Source organism: Lemur catta, chromosome 1, assembly GCF_020740605.2.
Source record: "Lemur catta isolate mLemCat1 chromosome 1, mLemCat1.pri, whole genome shotgun sequence".
NCBI classification, from domain to species: domain Eukaryota; kingdom Metazoa; phylum Chordata; class Mammalia; order Primates; family Lemuridae; genus Lemur; species Lemur catta.
Window position 1 is genome coordinate 236,944,217 of NC_059128.1, and position 10,308 is coordinate 236,954,524.

The following is a 10,308-nucleotide window of genomic DNA, read 5'->3' on the forward strand; positions in this document are numbered from 1 at the left end:
ACAATAATAGTAGTAATTGTCACTTCGGTTATTATTAAAGAAGGAGATGTTCTAGTAATTCAATTTGGCCATTACTATTATAAAATAAAGTCTTTTTATCAACATTTTACTGATCCCAGTGTTTTAAATAAGTTACTTAGTGCCTTTACCTGAGAAGGAATTAACAAATAAGTGTGAAATTAACTTTAAAACAAACAATGGAGTGCTCGCTTTGCCAGCACATATTCTAAAATTGGAATGATACAGAGTAGATTAGCATGGCCCCTGCATAAGGGTGACACGCAAATTTGTTAAGCATTCCATATTTTTAAACAGATGGAAAAATCTACCTTGCTCATGGATTGGTAGAATCAATATCATTAAAATGTCCATACTACCTAAAGTGATCTACAGAATTAATGCAATCCCTATCAAAGTAGCATCATCATTCTTTACAGATCTAGAAAAAATAATTCTACACTTTGTATGGAACCAGAGAAGACCTCGTATAGCCAAAGCAATCTTAAGTAAAAAGAACAAACTGGGAGGTATCAGTCTACCAGACTTCAAGTTGTACTACAAGGCTATAATAACTGAAACAGCATGGTACTGGCATAAGAATAGAGAGATAGACCTTTGGAACAGGACTGAGAATCTGGAGATGAAACCATCTGCATATGGTAATCTAATTTTTGACAAAGCAGACAAAAATATACACTGGGGAAAAGGATCTCTTTTTAATAAATGGTGCTGGGGAAACTGGATAGCTACATGCAGAGAATGAAACTGGATCCCCCACTTCTCACCTCTCACAAAAATCAATTCAAGATGGATAACAGACTTAAACCTAAGGCATGAAAAACCTTAAGAATTCTAGAAGAAGATGTTGGGAAGACCCATTCAGACATTGGACTAGGCAAAGAATTTTTGAAGAAAACCCCCCAAAGCAATCACCGCAGCAAAAAAATAAATAAATAAATGGGATCTGGTCAAATTAAAAAGCTTCTGCACAGCCAAGGAAACTATCATTAGAGTGAATAGACAACCTACAGAATGGGAGAAAATATTTGCTCTCTACACATCCAATAAAGGGCTGATAACAAGAATCTATCTAGAACTTAAAAAAATTAACAAGAAAAAATCAAACAACCCCATCAATAAATGGGCAAAGGACATGAACAGAAACTTTTCAAAAGAAGACACAATAATGGCCAGTAAACATATAAAAAATACTCAACATCTCTAATCATTAGAGAAATTCAAATCAAAACCACAATGAGATATCACCTAACCCCAGTGAGATTGGCCTCTATCAAAAAATCCCAAAACAACAAATGCTGGGGAAGACGTGGAGAGACAGAAACACTCTTACAGTGCTGGTGGGACTGCAAATTGGTGCAACCTCTGTGGAAAAGAATTTAGAGATACCTCAAAGAGCTAAAAGTAGAAATACCATTCGATCCAGCAATCGCACTATTAGTCATCTACCCAAAAGAGCAAAAGACATTCTATAATAAAGACGTCTGCACCCGAATGTTCATGGAAGCACAATTCACTATTGTAAGGATGTGGAAACAACTCAAGTGTCTGTCAATTCATGAGTGGATTATTAAAATTTGGTATATGTATACAATGGAATATTACTCAATTATAAGAAACGACAGTGATCTAGCACCTCTTATATTTTTCTGGATTGAACTTGAGCCCATTATCCACAGTGAGGTATCACAAGAATGGAGTAATAGCCTCCACATGTACTTGCCATCAAATTAGCGCTAACTGATCAACACTATGGTGCTCACACAGTAGTAATATTCTCCAGGGATTAGGGGGTTGGGGGAGTAAATTCACAAATGATGGACATGGTGAGCATTGTAGAGGGAAAGGGCATGCTTCTAATCCTCGCTTGGGTGAGGCAAAGACATAAAATGTAACCAAAACGTTTGTACCCTCATAATATCCTAAAATTAAAAAAATAAATAAAAGCCAAAAAAATCCACAAATAATAGAGTAAAATTTCTTTATTTTAATTTCATTTTTAAGTGAATAAACTTTTCTCTTGCCACATACTAAGGCATCTTAAGAAATAATAGATTGTTTCCATTCCACACCTCAATTTTGAAAGATGACGGTCACTCTAGGTTCTATGGCTGCAAGAGTTAAATTTTAAAATGGTGCAAAGATGGATTTATTTTATTTTTAAACACTTCCATATAAGCACATTAAATTTACTTCACAGAAAGACCTTCAATGGTTTTAAACTCTGTTTGGAAAAGCCAAAACTTAAAAAGGAAAGATTTTCATGCATTGGTTGTTTTGTGGTTTTACCACCATATGTGTAGACTCTTTAGAGATGGTATTTAAACTTTATACTCTATACTTTCACATTCTCATTTTAATCTATAAATCTTTTATACTGTATGCACTTTACTAACCATACTGAAATGTGTATATGTGTACATATGGCTTAAAGCAATCAAGTATATAAAAGACATTTAAGGTAAAAAAAAAAAAACTGGATATCTGCTTAGCAAAAAAAACATAATACTTACGTGGATTATGTGGAAAGAATACTTAAAATAGAACATAAAAGCTGCTTTATTATATAGAAGTATCTTAATAGAAAATAGGTCTACCAAATCACATGGTAGAATATAATTGTTAAAAATACTATTTTTTTGCTTTAAGGTTAGTATGTTTTTCAGAAACGAAGGAAACATCTGATGTGTTAAGCAATTCAAAGTTACAGTTTCTAGGTTGACTACCATGGAAATGAATACTATAGTAAGTTGTCCTGGTTTAACATGTCAAGAACACCCATATTTATCATCCTCAAGAAACAGTTGAAAGATAATTATTGCAGTAAAAGCCACTTAAAGTTTTCCTGGGCTGTTATTTTCATTCCCCTCTGCATGTGGCTCTCCAGTTTTCCCAGCACAATTTATTGAATATGGGATTCTTTACCCAGTGTATGTTTTTGTCTGCTTTGTCAAAGATCAGTTGGTTGTAGGTATATGGTTTTATTTCTGGGTTTCTACCCTGTTCCCTTGCTCTATATGTCTACTTCTTCTATACCAGTATAATGCTGCTTTGGTTACTATAGCCTTGCAGTATAATTTGAAGTCAGGTAATGTGATGCCTCAATATTTCTTCTTTTTGTTTAGGACTATTCAGGCTCTTTTTTGGTTCCATATGAAATTTGGAATTGTATTTTCTAATTCTGTGAGAAATGACATAGAAATTTTGATAGGGATTGCATTGAATGTGTAGATTGCTTTGGTCCGTATGGATATTTTAACAATAATGGTTCTTCCAATTCATGGGCATGGAGTGTTTTTCCATTTCTTTGTGTCATCAATGATTGCTTTCAACAGTGTTTTATAGTCCTCCTTATAGAGATCTTTCACCTCCTTGGTTAAGTATATTCCTGGGTATTTGATTTTATTTTTCAGCTATTGTAAATGGTATTGAATTATTGATTTGATTTCTCAGCTTGACTGTTATTATGTGTAGAAATGCTACTGATTTGTGTACATTAATTTTGTAACCTGAGACTTTACTGAATTTATTTTTCAATTCTAGGAGTCTTTTGGAGAAATATTTAGGCTTTTCTAGATATAAGACCATGTCATCAGCAGACAGGGATAGTTTGACTTCCTCTTTTCCTATATGGATGCCCTTTGCTTTTGTCTTTTGCCTGATTGCTCTGGCTAGGACTTCTAGTAAGTACTATGTTGAATAGAAGTGGCAAGAGTGGGCATCCTTGGCTTGTTCCAGTTCTTAAAAGGAATCCTTTCAACTTTACCCTATTCAATATAATGTTGGCAGTGAGTTTGTCACATATGGCTTTTGTTATTTTAAGGTATGTTCCTTCTATGCCTAGTTTTTTAAGGGTTTTTATTATGAAGGGTGCTGGATTTTATCAAACGGTTTTTCTGCAACAATTGGGATGATCATATGGTTTTCATTTTTAATTCTGTTTATGTGGTGAGTTACATTTATTGATTTGCATATGTCAAACCATCCTTGCATCCCTGGGATGAAATTCAATTGATTGTGGTGAATTTTTTTTGCAGTGATGCTGGATTTGATTTGGTAGTGTTTTGTTGAGAATTTTTGTTTCTATGTTCATGAGGGATATTGTTCTTTAGTTTTCTTTTTTTGTCGTGTTCTTTTCTGGCTTTGGTATCAGTGTGATACTGGCTTCATAGAATGAGTTAGGGAGAATTCCCTCCTTCTCCAAGTTATGGAAAACTTTCAGTAGGATAGATAGTAGTTCTTTGTAGGTCTGGTAGAATTTGGCTGTGAATCTATCTGGTTTTGGGCTGTATTGGGGGGAGGTTTTTTATTACAGATTCAATCTAGTTACTTGATATTGGTTTGTTCAGGAGTTCTATTCCTTCCTGATTCAAGCTTGGAAGGTTGTATGTTTCCAAAAATTTATCCATTTCCTCTAGATTTTGTAATTTGTGTACACAGAGGTATTTGTAATAGTCTTGGATGATCTTTTGTATTTCTGTGTTATCAGCTGTAATGTTCTAGTTCCCTGAAGTGAGGCATCAGGTTGTTAATTTGTGATCTTTCTGTCTTTTTGATGTAGGCATTTAGTGCTATGAACTTCCCTCTTATCACTGCTTTTACTGTATCCCAGGGATTTTGTTAGCTTGTGTTACCATTGTCATTCAATTCAAAAATTTTTTTATTTCCATCTTGATTTCATCATTGATCAAAAGATCATTTAGCAGCAGATTGTTTAACTTTCACATATTTGTATAGTTTTGAGAGTTCCTTTTAAAATTGATTTCTAGTTTTATTCTACTGTAGTTTGAGAAGATACATGGTATGCTTTCAGTTTTTTTTTAATTTGCTAAGTACAAATTTTTAACAATTGTTTATGCTCATTGTTCTCATCATAAGTAAGATCTTACTGTTGTCATTTTGCCTGTTTTGAAAAAAGGTAAATTAGACAGACTTCATAAACTTTTAATTTTTGGGTGTCTTTTCAAAAAAATACAGAAAAATCGAAAGAAAAACATAAAATACATAAGAAAATATTTATCCTTCATAGACTAAAGCTATATAGGAGAAATAAAGAAGGAAAGAAAGCCATTCATTAAATATAACCATCTACTGAACATCATTTATGTCCAAAGCCCTGGCATTAAACATTGTACTCTATACATTGATAAATAAGAAAAGTCCTGGACTGTAAGAAGATAGACTAGAAAAGGAAAGAAGACATGAATTCAAGCTATTACAAGGTGAAAAGTTTTGTAGTGGTTCATTTGAGGAAGATATGTCTGAATGGAAGAATCAGAAAAGACTGCAGAGGAAGTAGAATTTGTGTCTGAAGGACAAGAAGCTATAGGGAGAAATTATTATAGAGAAACTTCTGGAAGTGGTAAACACAAAGCATGCATTTGGTACACAAAATATTTCAGTTTGGTTGGTATACAGGATGTGAAAAAGAGAATGTTTACAGATAATTTAAAGAGGCAAATGTTCATTGAGTCATGATCATGGAGAAGCTGAATGCTGGATACTGTATCAAATAGAGACAGCTGGGACCCTAAAATCGTTTTGATCATAGGAGCAACATAAACATTGTTTTTGGAAAACTAGAAGAAATATTGACATAAGAAGAGATTAGATGTGGAATCCAGGTGGTTGATTTTGCAATACCCCAGAGACAGGATGGGGAGCACTGCACCAGGAGATAGCAGCAATGACATTGAGAAAGTTTACAGGAAATGTGCTCTAGAAGGAGAATTCATGGTACCTGGCAACACAGGTGTAGGTAGCAAGGGAGAGAGAGAGAGAGAAGTCAAGGAAATCTGAAAATACGGGCCTAGAGTTTAGGAGATGATAGTAATACAATAAGAATTGGATAATTCAGAAATGTTGAACATTTGGGGACAGATTGATGTGTCAAAATGATGAGTTTAATACACATTTATATTTTAAAGAAATATTTATTAATATCCTACTAGGTACCAGAAACTGTGCTAAGTGATGTAGATAAAACGATAAGTGCAAACAGATAGATTATAGTCTACTGGAGAAGACATCTGTGCTGTTTAATAATAGAAACAAATATAAACTTAAAAGTATAACAAATATGAGAAACACTGTAAAGAGGAGATACCTAGTTACAATTGAGACTTCAATAAAAAGGAGTACTTCTAGTGATTCTAGGGGTAGTGCTTGCCCCACAAAAATGACTCTTTTTTGGGGGGAGGGTCAGAGTCTCACTCTCTTGCCTGGGCTAGAGTGCCGTGGCGTCAGCCTAACTCACAACAACCTCAAACTTCTAGGCTCAAGCGATCCTCCTGCCCCAGCCTCCCAAGTAGCTGGGACTAAAGGCACATACCACCATGCCCAGATAATTTTTCTATTTTTAGTAGAGATGGGGTCTCACTCTTGCTCAGGTTGGTCTTGAACTCCTGATCTCAAGCAATCCTCCCACCTTGGCCTCCCAGAGTGCTAGGATTACAGGCATGAGCCACCGCACCCAGCCTTACTAAAATGACTCTTAAACTGAAATGTAAAGGACAAGTACCAGGAGCCATATAGAAGAAGAGGGAAGTAAAAGATCTTCCAAAATAGAGATTGTTTGTGTGCTGTAAAAACAACCACCATCACCACCACAGTACCTTGTGGAAAGAAGTAGGAAGATGGCTGTGTAAGAAATGGAAGGATGGTCATGTGGCTATAAGTAGAGGGTGAGGGAAGGGGAGGTGCGCTCTTAGACAAGAGAGGGAAGAAAGAGTTAGACCATGCAGATCCTTATAGTTGGTGTTAAAGGGTCTATTACCCAAAGAGCAATAGGATAATATTGAAAAATTTTAAGCATGAAAGTATCATAATCACAGGATGAAGTGGTAATATAGACCAGTGTGGTCGATGCAGTGGAAAACAGGGAAAAGTGAACCCATTTAAGAATATTTCAGAGATAGAAGAGTAGCATTTTATGATGGATTGGAAATTGTACATTAGAGAGAAGGAAGGGCCAGGGTAACTTCCATATTTCTGTATTGTTCAATGGGATAAACGAGATGGGCATAAGTGGAAAAGGTCTACAAGCTATGAGGTGAGTTTTGGACATATGCAATTAAGGTACCAAGAAGATTTCCAAATAGATATATCCATAGCTATTAAAAATGAAAAATAGGTATTTCTGAGGTTGGTTAAAGGTGAAGATAAAGACATGAAAGTCGTTGGCAGGAAAGTGACAGTTGAAGCCAGCAGAACAGATGAAACACTAAAGCAGATACAGAATGAGGTGAGAGAGATCAAAGACAGAACTTTAAGAGATATCCACAAGAGAAAACAGAAGGAAGACAATCCTGAGAAGCAGGCAGGGAAGGAATAATCGCAGTGATAGGAGTAGAATCTAAATAATGAAGCACCCTAGAGTTTTATGAAAACTTAATTGCCCATATTATTTGTGTCCAATACCTGTTACTTATTTAATGATACAAACAGCATCAAGATGTACAAACCTTGCCTTTGGTTGCCTTCTAGACTTCCTCTCCTGCCACTCTCTCTCTCTCTCTCTCTCTCACACACACACCTGCTTCCCCACTATGTTAGGGAAGTATGAGTTAAATGGTTTTAAAAGTTATTTTTTATTATCCTCAATAATAGGTATGTATTTAGACCAAGAGTTTCGTGCTATTTTGTATGGAGATCTAAAAACCAGAAATACGAGAAAAATTACGTCTAGCATCAAGTGTCAAGAAACTGTAGCATTGTTTGTCTGAGGCTAACTTGTTGAGATATTGTGGCACGGAGCCAGTTTAACTCAACAATGGATGGTAGCGGCAATGTAACAACAAAGTCACTGGGCTTACATGAAAACTATAAAAGGATATTTGCTGTATTGTTCTTGCCCTTGGAATGCTCCTTCCTTCCTTTCCTGTTTTGTTGCTGCAATAGGATGTCAGCTTAAATTTACTGTCATTATTGTCACTTGGCCAATGAATATTATGAAATGTGGTAGGCATTCAATGTTATATGAGTCCATGAGCAGGCAATCTGAAGTCTGACTCCTCTAAAGAGCTTGTCTGATTGGCTGAATGTTCTTGGAATACAAATGTGGCAGCAAAGTTTTTCTTTTTTCCCCCCAAATGAAGTGAACCCTCTAGAATTGCTTTGTATCTCATACAAAAGTTATGGCCTTTGGGAAACACAATTTGCCTGCTTACAATTTTTCAAAATTAGTCCACAGATTTAGATAGAATCCTGAAATTCCATGGGAATTTTTCTAAAAATAGTAACAACAAAGATCTATTTTCATAGGAAACAAGGCAAGATAGGGTTTCTTAACCGCAGCACTATTGACATTTGAGACAAGATTATTCTGTATTGTGGGGTTTGTTCTGTGCATTGTAGGATATTTAGCAGCATCCCTGGCGTCCCTCCTCTAGCTGCTAGTAGTACTCCCCGCTCCCACAAGAAGTGATAATCAAAGGTTTCTCCAGACATTGCCAAATGTCCTTTGGGGGGTAAAATCACAGGTTGAGAACCACTGGCTTAAGAGAAATGCCTCAATATAAAGCAAAAATGAATAGAATTTGTAAAATATGTATATCTATACATATAGATATATACATGCACGCATGCGCGCGCGCGCACACACACACACACACACACACACACACTGTGTAATCATGATTTAAATTTCCCTTTGTGCTTTCTGTCATTATGTAATACAATTATACCTAAAGAATAAATGCAGGTCCTCTGCCCGTGCCCGTGGAGCCTGCTCGCGTCTACTGACCAGAGTCCACGAATTCTCTGCTCCGATCCGTCCGGACTGCCCCCACCCCAGCTTCCTATTCTTTGAAAACACTGAGAATAATGTCCCTACATCAGTTTTTACTAGAGCCAGTCACCTGTCATGACTGGAACAGGGACCGTACTCCAATTGCCCTTAGCCCCAATAATCTCGAAGTGCACATCTATAGGGAAAACGGGGGCCCGTGGGTGAAGGGTCATGACCTCAGGAGCACAGCGGGGACATCACGGTATTAACTGGACTCCCAAGAGCGACCGCATGGTCACTTGCGGGGCAGACCGCGATGCCTGCCTGGAGCCAGCAGGACGGTGTCTGGGAGCCAGCCCTGGTGATCCTGAGCGTGAAACGCGCAGCCACTTGTGTGAAGCGGCCCCCGCTAGAGAGCAGAGTTGCTGTGGGAAGTGGAGCATGACTCACTCGTCTGTTTGTTCCCCGGAGGCTGAGATGACTGGCGGGTAAGCAGGCGCATTAAAACGCCGCCTGGCTCCGCAGTCCCCAGCTTGGACTGGCATCCCAACAGTGCTTTGCTGGCAGAGGATCACGTGACTTCAAATGCAGAGTGTTTTCTGCGTATATTATAGAAGTGGATGAAAAGCCAGCCAGTGCACCCTGGGGCAGCAAGATGCCTTTTGGTCAGCTGATGTCAGAGTTTGGGGACAGTGGCACTGGCCGCTGGGCCCATAGGGACAGCTTCTCAGCCAGTGAGAGCCGCCCGGCCTGGGTCAGTCACGACAGAGCTGTATCTGCTGCTGATGCCTCAAAAAGTGTGCAGGTCTCAACTCTGAAGACAGAGTTCCTGCCGCTCCTGAGCATCGTTTGTCTCGGAGAATAGCGCTGTGGCCGCTGGCCGCGCCAACTGCCCAGTGCTCTTTAACTACGGCGACCGCGGCTGCCTGACCTTTGTCTCCGAGTTACAGAGTCCAAACCAGAGCATCCAGCAGCACGTATGCCGGGAACGTTTCCGCCACGCGGACCAGAGGGCCACCACCGCGGGCCACAGTGCAGCCCCGGAGACGCTGCGCCAGATCAGCATCACTCAAGTGTCTACTGATGAGGTGAACAAGCAAGATTGTCGCAAATTTTGCACTACTGGCGTCCATGGAGCCATGACAATTTGGGATTTCAAGACCTTGGAGTCTTCTACCCAGGGCCTCCAGATAGCAGGAAGCTGAGTGAGCCTCTGCCATCCAGCGTGACAAATGGTGTGGGCGACCGTGGCTCTGCCATTGGATGCTGAGGAAAGCCAGCCCCTCGGAAACACTGAAAATACATTTCGTGCAAATGTTGTGTGGTTTCGTTTGAGTATAAAATTGGTGAAAGTGTTGGGTTTTTTAAAAGCAGTGATTTTTTTTTTGCCATTCTTGATCAAAACTTCTCTTTAAGTAGTTTATTACAGAAAATTGTCACATCAGCTTAAAGGAAAGGGCGAGGGAGATATGTAAATTGTCCTTTAGGGGAAAAAAAAATAAAGGCCAGCCTTTAAATAGTAAAATCATCTACTTATAATAATAATTTTCTAATTTTTCTTA

At 38.2% G+C, this 10,308-nt stretch overlaps 1 non-coding gene and 1 pseudogene across 1 annotated transcript; both read left to right on the forward strand.

Annotated features, from left to right (window-relative positions):
• The first annotated feature begins 202 nt into the window (after positions 1-202).
• LOC123631102 lies at positions 203-309 on the forward strand. Its single transcript, XR_006732977.1, has one exon. It is a non-coding gene; the product is annotated as a U6 spliceosomal RNA (small nuclear RNA).
• Positions 310-8,826: 8,517 nt separating this feature from the next.
• Positions 8,827-9,951, forward strand: LOC123648479 (annotated as a pseudogene).
• Positions 9,952-10,308: the final 357 nt, after the last annotated feature.